This window comes from Varanus komodoensis, unplaced genomic scaffold (genome assembly GCF_004798865.1).
Source record: "Varanus komodoensis strain SLA01 unplaced genomic scaffold, ASM479886v1 scaffold23, whole genome shotgun sequence".
In the NCBI taxonomy this organism is placed as follows: Eukaryota; Metazoa; Chordata; class Lepidosauria; order Squamata; family Varanidae; genus Varanus; species Varanus komodoensis.
Window position 1 is genome coordinate 1,822,393 of NW_025335627.1, and position 13,865 is coordinate 1,836,257.

Consider the following 13,865-nt stretch of genomic DNA (forward strand, 5'->3'; position numbering starts at 1 on the left):
GGGAAGGAAACCCTCCGACTCCCTTTATTGCAATAAAGTTTCAAAATAAAAGAACTCTCTGCTGCCTGGTGCATTTGCTCTTCTGAGGGAAAGGAAAGAGTGTTACTAACAAGAATAATCCTAAACTGCATTTAATACATTTCAGATGTATTCCTGTTCTCCTTTGCTGCGGAAGTCTCAGTTCAGCAATCTCAAGCACAAAAGAATTAGTCCAAACAATGGGATAACAGCCTGGCTATTTCTCCTGTATCGGAGATGTACAACTGACATTTGAAATCTCCTGACTTTATCTTCCAGAAGGCAGGAGATTTGCTACTTCATCATCTAATTCTTAATGGAATGCAGCATTTTCTCACCTCGATCCCAGGATTTGTATGGGCCGCTGGGTAATGGAATATTAATCTTTCCTTCAGCTAACTGAACCCAAGCCAGCTGGATTAGCTATATATATCAGCAGGTACAAAAGAAAGGAGAATAACACTGTCCCTTTGACAGGAAAAATGCTGCACACTGAGCTTCTTATGAGAAGAATGTGTACAAATAATCACCTTCCTGTTTTTGTTTGTTTGTATTTTGGTTGTTAAAAATACACACATTTATATAGGAGTATGATCATACTTTGTCAGCTGAAGGAGGGCACAGAGATAAAAATTGGTTCCACTGTTGTATTGTTCTAACAGCCCAGATACCTAGTCAGAATCTGGCTTTCTGTTCCTTGAGCCCATTATTCCGTGTCCTGCACTCTGGGATGATCACGAAGGGATCCTGTCTTTCCTCTTTGTGGCAACCTTTCAAGTACATGTAGAGTGTTATTTCTCTCCTCAATGTTCTCTTCTTGAGGCTAAACATGCCTGGTTCTTTCAACCTCTCCTCACAGGGCTTGTTTCCAGTCCCCAGATCATCCTTGTTGCCCTCCTCTGAACCCTTTCCAGCTTGTCTGCATCTTTCTTAAACTGTGCTGCACAGTACTCCAGATGAGGCCTAACCAGTGCTGAGTAAAGAGGAAGTAATACTTTACATGATTTGAAAGTGAAACTGCTATTAAGGAGGTTCCTGAGGACTAGAGGGTGGCGTCAGTGGTCCCAAGTTTTTATGTGAGGGGGTGTCACATGGAGATGGGTAGAGACCTGTTTTCCCCTGTGGAGGAGGGCAGGACATGTTCCAATGGAGCAAAGCTAGGACCCCAAGGGTATGAAACAGGCTTCCACGGGGGTTGGTTGAGGCCCCATCGGAGAGGGTGTTTAAGGATAAGCTGGACATGCACATGGTGGGCATGTCATGAGCAGAGCTGGCTGGAGCCAGCAAGACTAGATGGCCCGGGAGGCCCCTTCTGACTCGCTCTGCTTCTATGTTTATATTGATGCAGCCTAAAATAGTTCTTGCCCTTTCTTCAGCCACATCACATTTTTGACTCCTTGTAATCTACAATTCCAAGATCCTTCTTGCTTGCAGTATTGCTAACTATTCCCCATCTTGTTCTGATGCATTTGGTTTCTTTTTCCTAGGTGTAGAACTTGTCCTTTCTCCTTACTGAATTTTGTTCTCTTGTTTTCAGCCCAGCACTCCAACCTATCAAGATCACCTTGAATCTTCTTTCCGTCTTCCAGGGTATTAGCTCTCCCACCCAGTTTCGTGTCATCTGCAGATTTGATAACCATTCCCTGCACTTCTTCATCCAAGTCATTAATAAAAATGTTGAAGAGCACTGGGCCCAGAACTGAGCCTAGTGGCACCCGACTTGTTACCTCTCCTAATTTGGGAAGGTGCCACTAGTGAGCTCTCTGGGTCCGATTCTGTAGACAACTGGGGATCCACCTGATCCTTGTTCCATCCAGCCCACTTTTAGCTAGTTTGCTAATCAGGATGTCATGGAGCAGTTTGTCAAAAGCTTTGCTGGAGTCAAGATGGATATATCCACAGTCCATCAGGCATGTAGCGGAATTAAAATACAAAATCAGATTAGTCTGGCAGGATTTGTTCTTGAGGAATCTGTGTTGCCTTCTAGTAATCACAATCTTGGTGGTCTTGGCAGCACAATCCATCTTACTGCATTGTCGTGAGGACAGCAATGGGACTATGCACACTTGTTATGCTTCTCGTGAGAAGGGGTGGTAAACATGGCATTAAGACATACATATGATGCCAGCATACTGCCCCGCTCCCAGCAGTTGCCTTCCTAACTGAAGTAGTTATTTGGACAAAGCAGCAACAGAAATGGTAAGACTAGGGGACTGAAAAAGGAAACAAAGCAGCGTGTTTCTATTCCACTATTACATACTTCCACTAGCCATTTCTGGCAGAGTCCATTTCTGCTCTGCCCAGAACGCTTTTCCTGTCACTTCCACCAATCTTGGAAGTGCCAAGATTAAAGAATGCAGCAGTAAGATAATGCAAAAGCTGATTCTGACAAACTTTCAAAACATACTCAAGTAGCTGATGAAAAAACAAGAAAATTAGAGAAGAAACCCCTGCCCTGGAGCAAACAAGCAAACACAATTTCTTTCTTTCTCCTTTGCAAAGTATGCACCAGCCTCAACTGAAGGCTGGAGTCCTTCACTATTTGTGCTGAAGCATATCCATCTGGTTTGCAAGAAGACTGGGAGATGTGCAGTCTTTGGACAGATAATGGGATTAGTATTTTAAAAACCCAGCCTCTTCGAGGTATGCCCTGTGGCATATAGAGGAGGAGGAAGATCTTCAAAAGAGCTGCTTGATTTATTCATTCAGATTATGGCTTAGGGTCGCAGCAAGGAGCTTAGATCACAGGAATTAATTACTCTACAAGCACTTGGCAGCCTTTGTGCAAATGAAGGCTTAAAAAACTGAAGCAGGGTGTATATGTAAAAGGTGTGTATGCAAAGTGGCACGAAGAAAGGAGGAGAGGAAATGCGGTTCATTATGGTGGAAATGATCGTCAACTTTCTTGAAATAATAACTGCCCATGAAGCTTCCCTGTGTACAGAAAAAAAATTTTTTTTCTTGGGCCACAGAATGCCAGACTATTTCCAGCTGAAAGAAGTTCTGCAACTTGAAAAGAAACTACTAAGGGTCTAAGGGCCACTTTGTGCATTGTAGCAATAGCACTTTAATGTACAGTCAACAGAATCTTCCAACCAATCATGAATGTATCTATATGATTCATATGTTTGCAAACACATCTGATATATATGCGCTTCACATGTTGAGGTTTCTGTTTAAAATATTTACATTGAAAAATGTAAAACATGAAATGACTTACTTTGAAAGCTGGAAGACACAAGTTCAGGTCTTGCAAAAGAAATTCTAAACTTCAGTGAGGCAGATTCTCCTCACTACTGCCTCATTAAGCGCCAGCAATGCCATAATGACTTGAATTAAATCAAACCTCTCCTGTGGTCTGATCTGTGCACAGGATTGCCATCACATCATGGCCTTCATATACTTAAATGGTTCTGAGCATTTACAAAAACCAAAGAATTCTGCACATTTCTTCAGAGTAAGATTCTAGCCAAAATAAGCTACAGCAACAGCCGTGATAGAACCAGGCCTTGACATTCCTGGAACCCATTCCGGAGACTTCTATTTGTCTTCTAAACAGCACTCATGTTGACTTCAGTTGTAGCTGTGACTACTCAGCCCCTCTGCTATGATCCAAAATGACTGACCCTAAAATCCCCAGTTTGCGAATGATCGCTCAGAACAGACACAGTCCGGTGCACTCGGAGAGCGGTGAATTGCCGATGATCGCGCAGGTGCCCCAGCGCAATCCATTGCACAGGGAAGGCAGCTGCCTCAAGCAACTGACTCTGGATGCGATAAAAAGGGCAGCAAATTGTCATTGTTTAATTTACTATTGCCGCAGTGTGACTCCCATGAAAGAGGAGAGGCGCTTGTGGGATCGTTTACAGACAGCTGTCAATAACTTGGATGGCCTGGGATGCCATCCATCTAGACTTGGGTTTGGACTGGGAGAGCACCCTTGACTGCTTTTGCCTCAGACAGAAAAATGCCTTGAACACTCCTTGACAATTGGCTACTGGGCTGGTTTGCACAACACACTGACCCACACTGCAAATAAGCAACATGGTGGAGGCTGTTCACAAAACAATCCGTGGTGCTTCCAGCACTCGGTTGGGCTTACTCTGGGCTTACTTTTTATCTCCTCCTTCCTCTTTCAGTTCTCCAGCCAGTATCTAAGAGTCCTTCATGGCAGAAGCCATCTTGTCCCCCCTAACCCTACCCATATTTCAATTTGCTTCCAAAATATGCAGTGTAGAGTTGCATTTTTTTTTAAGTTTCAAAACTTCACTCTTACTCTTACTCTTCTAGTCTTGTCTCACTTTTGTGCAGTCTTGCTTGGTCAATTTGCTTGTATGTTTCAGCTGTGAAAGGAACTGTAAGATGTGGCAGGTAACAGAACTGGAAACTGATAAGGCTAATTTGTGCCCAGCTGCCAGGGACCAATTGCAGAGCTATAAATTGGAAAGCATCAAAGAGACAGAGAAAGAAGCCCAAAAGACAGGGGAACAATGACAACCCTTGCCAGTTTTAAGTCTTGAACTAACACTTCTCAATGGGTTCACATATTTAACATTCCCCCCAGAAAGGAGTAGCCTCCTCAGAAAGTTCCCTTACAATTCTGGAGGAGGAGGAGGAGGAGGAGGAGGAGGAGGAGAGGTTATCCTGTCCTCCAGGACATTGATAAAGAGGTTGAGCAGAATCAGTCCCAGAACTGACCCTTGGTAGACTCCACTTTTGTTAGAGCTTTTGTTCCAGGATCAGGCCCATCAATGAATTTCAGTGGGCAGAATTCTGAAAAAAGGTGGGGATCTACCAGGCCTTTCTGTGGGATTCCCTGTTGCTGCCCTGCACAAGCACCTGGAACTTTGGAGGCACCTTGTTGTCCCCCTTCATTCAGTATTGCTCTGTGAATCAGCTTTTGCAGTGGAGGCTACCAGAGCTACTATCATCTCCAAGAATTACTGTAGCCAGAAAAAATTATATCAGAACATTCCAAGTTAAGCTTGGTTCTTCTTTCTCCACTTGAAAAAATGTGCTGAAAGCAAGTTAAGTGATTTTCTGAAAGTATTCTTTAAGAAAACACTGCTTGTAATATGTCTGACTTCCTGATGATTTACATGAGCAGTGATGCTGCGGAAAAAAAAAATGTTGCCCTTGGCTTTACAAGCTCAATTGATGCAAGCCATCAGCAGCACAGCTGAGCAGAGCCGGGGCCTTTAATTATGCAGTAGTTGCTATGACAACTTCTTGCATCTAATGGGATGATATCATGGCTTTCCCTCCCCCACTTCCCCAAGTGCTGTCCCTTTATGCTTTGCTCTAGAATTCCAATATGAGGCCCAGGAGGAAGGATGAGGCTCTGCCAGTGTTGTCACCCAAAGGGTGGGCTCTGTATCAAGTAAATACAGTCTGCTCCTGCCTTTTATGCTTATGTCCACAGCATAACGCTGTGCCCAAGGCCTCTGTGTTCAAAGGATCCTTCAAGAAAACGTGCAGGTAAGAAGGAGCTGCCGCAGGGATGGAAGCTGCATGAAGCCAATACACCAAGGCAGTTGAATGCAGCATGAAAGCCGGTATGCTGAGCTCCACCCCCCCGTTTCTCACACGCACTTCCCTGATCCCCAGAGGAGCACCAACACACAGGGAACTTGCTGCAGCATCTGTGTTGACTCTCCAGTGCTGAACACGCGAAGCCTTCAAGTCACTGGGCGCTTCTACATGCAAGAAGATACTTCGTTAACTGCTAGGGAATCCTCGCAAAGGAGCGCTAGGCATATTCTAAGCACGTAAGGCTGTTCTGAAGGGGAACACAAAAATCCTGAAACAGGATGTTTGCTCTGTTCTGAAAGCTCACCAGAAAACACAATACAACAGGTTGCATAGATCAGTGGTTTCACTGGTCTACAAATTTTGGGAAATTATTGACCACTGAGATAAAATGTGCTAATTCTTACATAGTTTGATTAGATGAATTAGAAAACAGGTGATAAAGGTGCTGGTTGGCTAATGTTTTCAAGATATTTCACAGTGAAGATTTATACGCAGGCGAGTACATTTGCCTACAAGGGAGGGAGGGGTCTGATGATCATGATGCCTCGTAACTTCTCAACAACGTACGGTAGAACAATGAAAATGATACCACATGGACGTGTATAAATTTATCTTCACTTTGAGACTAAAGGTTATTGCTGTTAGTAACACTCTTTCCTTTCCCTCGGAAGAGAAAATGCACCAGGCAGCAGGGAGTTTTTCTTTGAAACTTTATTGCAATAAAGGGAGTCGGAGGGTTTCCTTCCCCTTTCCAACTCGCCGACCACATGTTCACACCCCGTATTTATGCCCTTTCCCCATCCGCTTCTTCCCTCCTGCTCTCCTGGGGGGTTACAATCTTTTCCATCCACCTGTTCCGTGTGTGCCGCTCCAACCTGCTCTTCCCTCCCATTTCATTCCTCCCATGTTCATTATAATGAGGTTATTTCCTATGCAGGATGCGTTAGTTAACAGCCATGAGGTCACCGAGCAAGGGTCCTGCTATTTTGTCTACCTGCCAATTCCCTCACACTCTTTGCTGTGGGGGCGGGGCGTCTTCTTATGACTGAGGAGTTTCCCTTTGCTACATTTCCCTCTCTCTGCTCCCTACTGCTATCTTGCCTGCATGCCAGTTCCCCCTTCCCCCGATCATCTCTTACTGGTCAGCAAAGCAATAGCCCTGGAAGCCTCTGTGCAAGCTATCAGTTCCCACTTCTTAAACCAGCAGCAAATGCCAAACAGCATCCTGGCCTGGGTGCCCTCCAAGAAAGGGGCACAGATCTGACCTCAACCCAAAGGCGTATAAAAATAACCCCCCTCCCCTGGCCAGGATTTTATCTGAATTTTCCAACAATCTCCCCCCTTTTGTCATTAGCCAAAAAGTGAGTCTGTTCCACACTTCCTCTTTCTCACAAAGCAGCTTCTGTCTAGGAAACCCCAATGGTACTGGCCCTCTTAGGAAGTCCCTTGGTCCTTTCACCACCCCCCCCCCCACTTGGCTGCAAGGAACTCAGTGCCAGCCAGCCTGCTCTCATCCTCACCTTCACCTCCACATCTCAGCAGTACTGCCACCCAATCTATTCCAAGGCCTGGTTTTCTCACTCCCTAGGCCTCTTCTGACCCATAGAAGCCTAAGAATTTCATCCTCGTTGGGGCTGAGACCCCTGCGAAGATGAATATCCTATCTGAGGCCACCACCCCTTTTTGTCAGCAAACTTGGGTTAGCCTGCTTTGCATGATGGGAGCAGTGTGAGATGAGGCGATTGCCTGATGTCCAGGCCAGGTATTTGGCTTGCCTTTGAGGCAATTCTTCGAGATTTCGTTGTCTAGGCTCCACTCAATTTTCTCCTTCAGTGGACTTGGCCTCTCACATTCCATCACAGCCACTGCCGTTTCCGGAGCCAGGATGTAGCATGAGGATATGGAAGGCTTTTCTCCCAGGGCTGGAGGGAAAGAGTCTTTTCTCTGGGTGTCAGTGCACCTGTTTGGTCACTCAGCTGTAATACGTGGCACAGTTCATCTGATGTCTGGAAAGTACAGCTCAAAAACAAGTGAGTTAAAGAAAAAGGTTTTTACTTTTCTTCACAGAAGCTGGTTGTAGGCAGGAGCAGAAAGATCCACGTTAGCTTGGAGAAAAGACTGAGAAAGAACGTGGAAAGTCTATGTCCTTTTTAAGCCTGGTTCCCACAAGTCTCTTTAGTGCAGTCTCAAAAAAAGGGGGGGGGGGATGTTGAAATCAATCCAGCCAATGCCAAAAATGCACACAAAAGAAACCCTTTGTTGAACTTGTGTGATTCACAAACCTACTGCTTGCCTGGGCTTTCTGATGAAGTTTGGACAATGAGAACAGAGTATCACACAATTCCTTATTTACACAGATGGTACTCCGTCACAAACATAGATACAAAAATGTCCCAAATCCATTGTGAATACATGCAAACCTGAACTAGCACACATCTCAACCAAGCAATCAATGCTTGGTCATTTAGATGAACATGAGTGCTTATGTTCATGGAAAGAAAAATTCTAGGAAAGGGTTTTGTCCTGTTGCCTTTCTAGCTGCCCACATCCTTTGGGTAGCAAATGGGCTCAGCCCACAACAAACTTTAGGCTACTGTAAGGAAAATTCTCTTTAGCACCATCAATTTTCCCCCCTTTAATGTTGGTGTAAAACACATCCTACAGATTCCTTTCCTTGTGAATTTTGGGGCCTGATCAAACATATTTGGCAACATTGCAAAAAAGGAAAAAGGGGGAACAAATTTCTTGTGGAACCCACAGGGAAAAGTAGCCTCATAGGGATTTGAAGAAGAGAAATCCCCCCTGCCGCACAGGTGTGCACATACACACACACACCCAGCCCCAGAGTTTCATCCATTCCCCGCCAATCATTCAGTTGTGGCACAGCAACAACAAGATAGTATACTCAGAATTCAGAATTTATTATTCTTATTTTTTTAGACCCAGATCCATGCCACACAGGAGAAAGGATCCCATCAGAGAGGAAAACTTCTGGGAGTCCTGGTGTAGAGCTACAGCTCAAAGTGCAGGCACAAGTTTCTAGGTTCAGTCCCTGGCTGCATCTCCAGGCATGGCTGGAAAAGCTCATGCCTGAAAACCTAGAGAGCTGCTGCCAGTCAGTGTTGCTAGTACTGGAGTAGATGCCCAAGAAAGTGTGCATGGTCTGACTCAATATAAGATAGACTTCTATCTCATCACACTAGCAAAACAGCGATCAGAGGAGAATCTAGGAATACCTAGATCAGGGGTCCTCAAACTTTTTCAACAGGAAGCCAGTTGAAAGGCGGTGGCGCCTGTGGGCACGGGTTGGCGAGGCGGTGGCAGCGGTGGTGGGCAGGGGTCCGGCCCATGACCCATAGTTTGAAGACCCATTACCTAGATGGAATAAATACATTCAAATCTCCAGGGCCCAATGAACTCCATCCCAGAGTCATCAAAGAGTTAGAGCAGGAACTCTCAGAACCATTGGCTATTATCTTCGACAAATCTTGGAAAGCAGGAGAAATGCCAGACAACTGGCATTAGAGAAGGGCTAACGTTGTCCCCATCTTCAAAAAGGGAGAAAGATGAAGCTGGGAACTATAGACCAGTTAGTCTGACATCAATCCCTGGAAAAATTCTGGAGCAAATTATTAAAAAATCAATTTGCAAGCATCTTGAAAAAAATGCAGTGATTAATAGAAGCCAGCATGGATTAATCAAAAATAAATCCTGTCAGACTAATTTAATCTCATTTTTTGACTGGGTTACCGCCCAAATGAACAAAGGGAACACTGTGGACATAATCTGCCTAGACTTAGCAAAGCTTTCAATATAGTGCCACACAACATTCTGATAAGCAAATTAGCAAAAACCAAACTAGATGAAAAAACTATTCAGTGATCCAAAATTGGCTGCTAATTCGGTCACAAAGAGTGCTCATCAATGGCACCTTCTCAAATTGGAAGGCGGTAACTAGCGGGGTGCCACAGGGTTCAGTCCTGGGCCCAGTGCTTTTCAACAACTTTATTAATGATTTGGATGAGTAAGTACAAGGAAAGATAACCATATTTGCAGATGATACAATACTGGGTGGAATAGCAAACACCCTAGAAGGCAGAATGAAGATCCAGGGTGATCTTAATAAACTTGAACATTGGGCTGAAAGCAGCAGAATGAGACTCAATAAGGACAAGTGCCAAGTCCTCCACCTAGGAAAAAGGAACCAAAGGCATCGATATGAGATGGAGAATATGTGGCTCAACTGAACTGAAAAAGAAAAAGATCTTGGAGTAATTGTGGACAGTAGGCTAAACATGAGCCATCAATGTGATGCAGCCGCCAAAAGGGCAAATACTATTTTGGGATGCATTAACAGAAGTATTACTTCCAAATCATGAGAAGTAGTAGTTCCTCTATACTCCTCACTAGTCAGACCTCACCTGGAATACTGTGTCCAGTCCTGGGCACCAAGATTTAAGAAAGATGCAGGTAAATTAAAAAGAGTTCAGAGGAGGGCAACAAAAATGATCCAGGGTTTGGAAACACTGCCCTATGAGGAGAGACTGAGAGAATGGGGCATGTTCAGCCTTGAGAAGAGAAGACTGAGGGGAGACATGATATCCCTCTATAAGTACCTCAAAGACTGTCAGAGAGAGGAAGGCCAAGATCTCTTCTTGCTGATACCAGAGTGTAGGACACGGAATAACCAATTTAAGTTGCTACAACAAAGATTCAGGCTGGACATCAGGAAAAGCTTTCTCACTGTCAGAGCAATACAACAGGGGAACCGGCTGCCTAGAGAGGTGGTGGGCTCCCCCACACTAGAGCCATTCAAAAGAAACTGGAGAGCCATCTGAGCGGGATGGTGTAAGGTGGTGTCCTGCAAGGGGGCTGGACCCAATGGCCTTCATGGCCCCTTCCAACTCTGCTATTCTATGGTTCTATGTTGGGTCAGTCTGCTGCCCAGCTGAAGGACAGTGACCTTCCAGGTCCTCCTCTCCTGCTCTCCTCCTCTTCAGCTCCAAACTAGATTTAGAGTGGGCAGTCCAGCAAGCAGAGGAAAGGCCTCTGACTGCACCTCAAGTAAGTGGCTGTGGCATAGCAGTTGGGGCACTGAACTGAGGCTCGGGAGATTTGGGCTCTAGTCCCCTTTGGCACAAAGCTCATGGGGTGACTCTGGGCCATTCCCTGATTCTTAGCTTTACCTGCCCCACAGGGTTGATGTAAGGCCACGCAACCCACCTTAGGTTCTTGCAGGGCTAAAGTAGGGCATACATGTTATAATGAATACATGAATGAACAAAATCATCTTGAACTGTTTGTTACATTGCTAGGATTAACACATAATTATTTGGATCCAAGATACTTCCAGTGTTTTGAACCGAATGGAAAGGAACTTGACAGGCGACCTTTTGCAAAGCAATGCATTTCCTACCTATAAGCACTCCCAGCAGGAAGTTCTTTGGGATGCATGCGGAGAAGGGCAGGGTGTCAGCACGGCAGAGGCAGCAAGTGTGCTGATGAGGGCACGTGCAGGCTGCTCCGGGTGCCAGTTGTTGTGGAGCTGGGAGTGATGGCGAGGTGCGGAGGGACAGAGCTCCAGATGTGGCCACTTGGCTGCCCTGCGCCCCCGAAGCCGGCGTGCCTCCCTCAGGTACGGCAGAGTGGGTTGCCTTGTTCCCAGTGTGGAGCAAAATCAAAAGTGGCTCACTCTGCCTCCAGGCGCAGCCACTGCTGCATTCCTAGGTGCACGTTCTTGGAGAGCACGGAGGAAGACAAGAAGGTCCTCTAGATCTACTGCTGCATCTCCTTTTCCCACACTGACCAGCCAGAAGTCCTCCACTGGCAAAGCCAAGAGACAAGAGCACCTCTCAGTGGCTTGCTTCTGAGCAACTAGTATTTGGGCACAAGAGATTTACTGCCTCTGGACACAGAGGTTCCACTGCACTACTGAGGGGGCTCCAGGGCACGAATTTATTTTGTTGCTCTCCGTGGGATTTGCTTCCCAATAAACTTGCCAAAGATCTGGCTGCAAAGAGCAAATGCCCAGGGATGTAAAGCTCACCACCAGCACTGAAGAAGGAAGCCACAGCACAGCGCCCCCTGGTGGATCAGGACACAGCCTGAGGAGCACAGGGGAGGTGCCGCGCCTGCAAGTCCTTCCACAGGGCATCTCCCTCCCTTTCGGCAACAGCTGCGGACTGAAGCTCTTCGCTTCACGTGCTCCTTTGCTCTCCTTGGCCTCTGCTGGCTCAACACCATCCTCGGCACTTCTGGACACCATTGTAGTGTCATGGGCTTGAAGTGAGCACCCGGAGGAGGGCCTTCTCTGCGGTGGCGCCCCATCTGTGGAATGCGCTCCCCAGAGAGGTCCGCCTGGCGCCGTCATTATCTGCTTTTCGGTGCCAGGCCAAGACCTTTTTATTTAAATGTTATTTTAATTGATTGTTAAATTATTTATTGCTTTTATCTAACTCCAGGATGTTTCCAATTCTGTATATTTTTGTATATTGTTATTTATTTGTTGGAAGCCGCCCCGAGGCTTATGCGAATGGGGCGACATACAAGAACTCCAAATAAATGAATGAATGAATGAATGAATGTATAGGTTTCTTTTAAACAACAGCATTTTATTCTGTTTAAGTCAACACATGTAGAGCATGACGTAAGAATGTTAGTTTATGATTACTCTATGGAAAATAGTTTTACTCTGACCATAACATTGTGTCATGAATTAAGACTTGCTGCTGCTATTGTGTTTCAGCATTTAGTAGTGCTCTTTCTGAAAGGAAGGACGGAAGGAAGGAAGAATGGAAGTAAGTAAGTCCTGTTTGTCATTGTATCTTAAACAATGAAACAAATCTTATTTACAGGTCCATTGTGGGATTCTTAAGCTTCAAAAGAGGAAAATGTCAAAGGCTGCATAAAAGGAATTTTCTTACTATGAATACAAAACATAACAGGTTCGCTATAGACCCTTTCCCCTTCAGGCTCTGCACACCACCACACCTCTTCCTCTTTAAGGTCCCCTGCCTCTTCCCTCTTTTAAGGCAGTGGCAGGTGTAATCAAGCATGTTATGTTCGCTGCCCCGGTAACTAAGGGCGTGATCCTATGCATGTTTACACAGAAATAAGTCCTACAGCTTCTGCCATGCTACGACATTCCGAGAGTCATAGGATTATTTCTGTTTAAATGATACAAGGTTGGGCACTAAATCAACCCAAATCTTCAAGGGCCTGTATGGAAATTCTGGCTGCCCTTCTTGTCAGCTCCAGGTAAGTCCCCCTCTTCCTTTGGCAAGTACCGAGAGCAGTCCGTGCCACTGAGGAGCCTCGAAGAATCTAGCTGCTGCACAGGGGGTCTCTCATTTCCTGCTCCCACGTTCATGTCTCTTCTGGCTTCTGCAGCCTCTTCGTTATGTGTTCTACTGAACAGCCTTTCGGGGGACCGTCTGACCCCCAGCTGACCTTAGAATGAGCAGCACTCATTGCATCCTCCTCAGAGGCTGTCATGGCTCAGTTTTTCTACCCCAAAAGAACTTAAATACGTTATTATGGCTCTGATAAGCTGCTTACATATTTCTCCAACCCTGCTTTTGTCAGTGAAATTTAAAGTATCGATTTCAACACAATCCTCTTAGGGTGCTGCAAAATGTAATAAAATTCCAGTCTGTATATGAAGCAACATGTTTTGTTTGAAGAAAGCGGATAACCCTGATCTTGCAAGGGAGGGGCTTCCTTTAGGTGTGGGGATCCGCCGAGATCCTGCTGTGTTCACAGCACTGCCTGGCTGACTGTCCCTCTGGCCCCAAAGGAGACCTTGAGGGCAGGGGTGGGAAAGCGAGGATGCCTCTGATGGCAGCGCAGGCTGGCCGGCCACTGTGCAAGGAGGGCAACCAGTGCCTCTCTGTTCCAGCCATGCCACTGCCATGCCTGCCACCTGGCTGATCACCCACCTGCCTGCTGCTAGATGATCAAGATGCCCACAGCATAGCAGCCAGGGGCAGGGCAGGTGTGCCGGGCAGGGAGGGCAGGGCGTGTGGGGGCAGCCAAGCGGTTGGTTCCCTGTCTGCTGATGGCTGAGCCATGGTTAGATGGACAGGGCAGCAGGACAGGGCAGCTGAAATGCTCATGGTTGTGCCTGCTGCTGAACCCACTGGCCAAAATGGAGAAAACATTGCATCCAGCTTCACACATAACAAGAAGCCGTGCAGAAATGTGGAACTCTCCGAACACACCATTGGTTCTCCATGGTGATTAACAGTAACCAAATGTGCCACATGACCCCATGCTGCTGGTATTCACATACAACAAGCCACTCCCACCATGGCTTG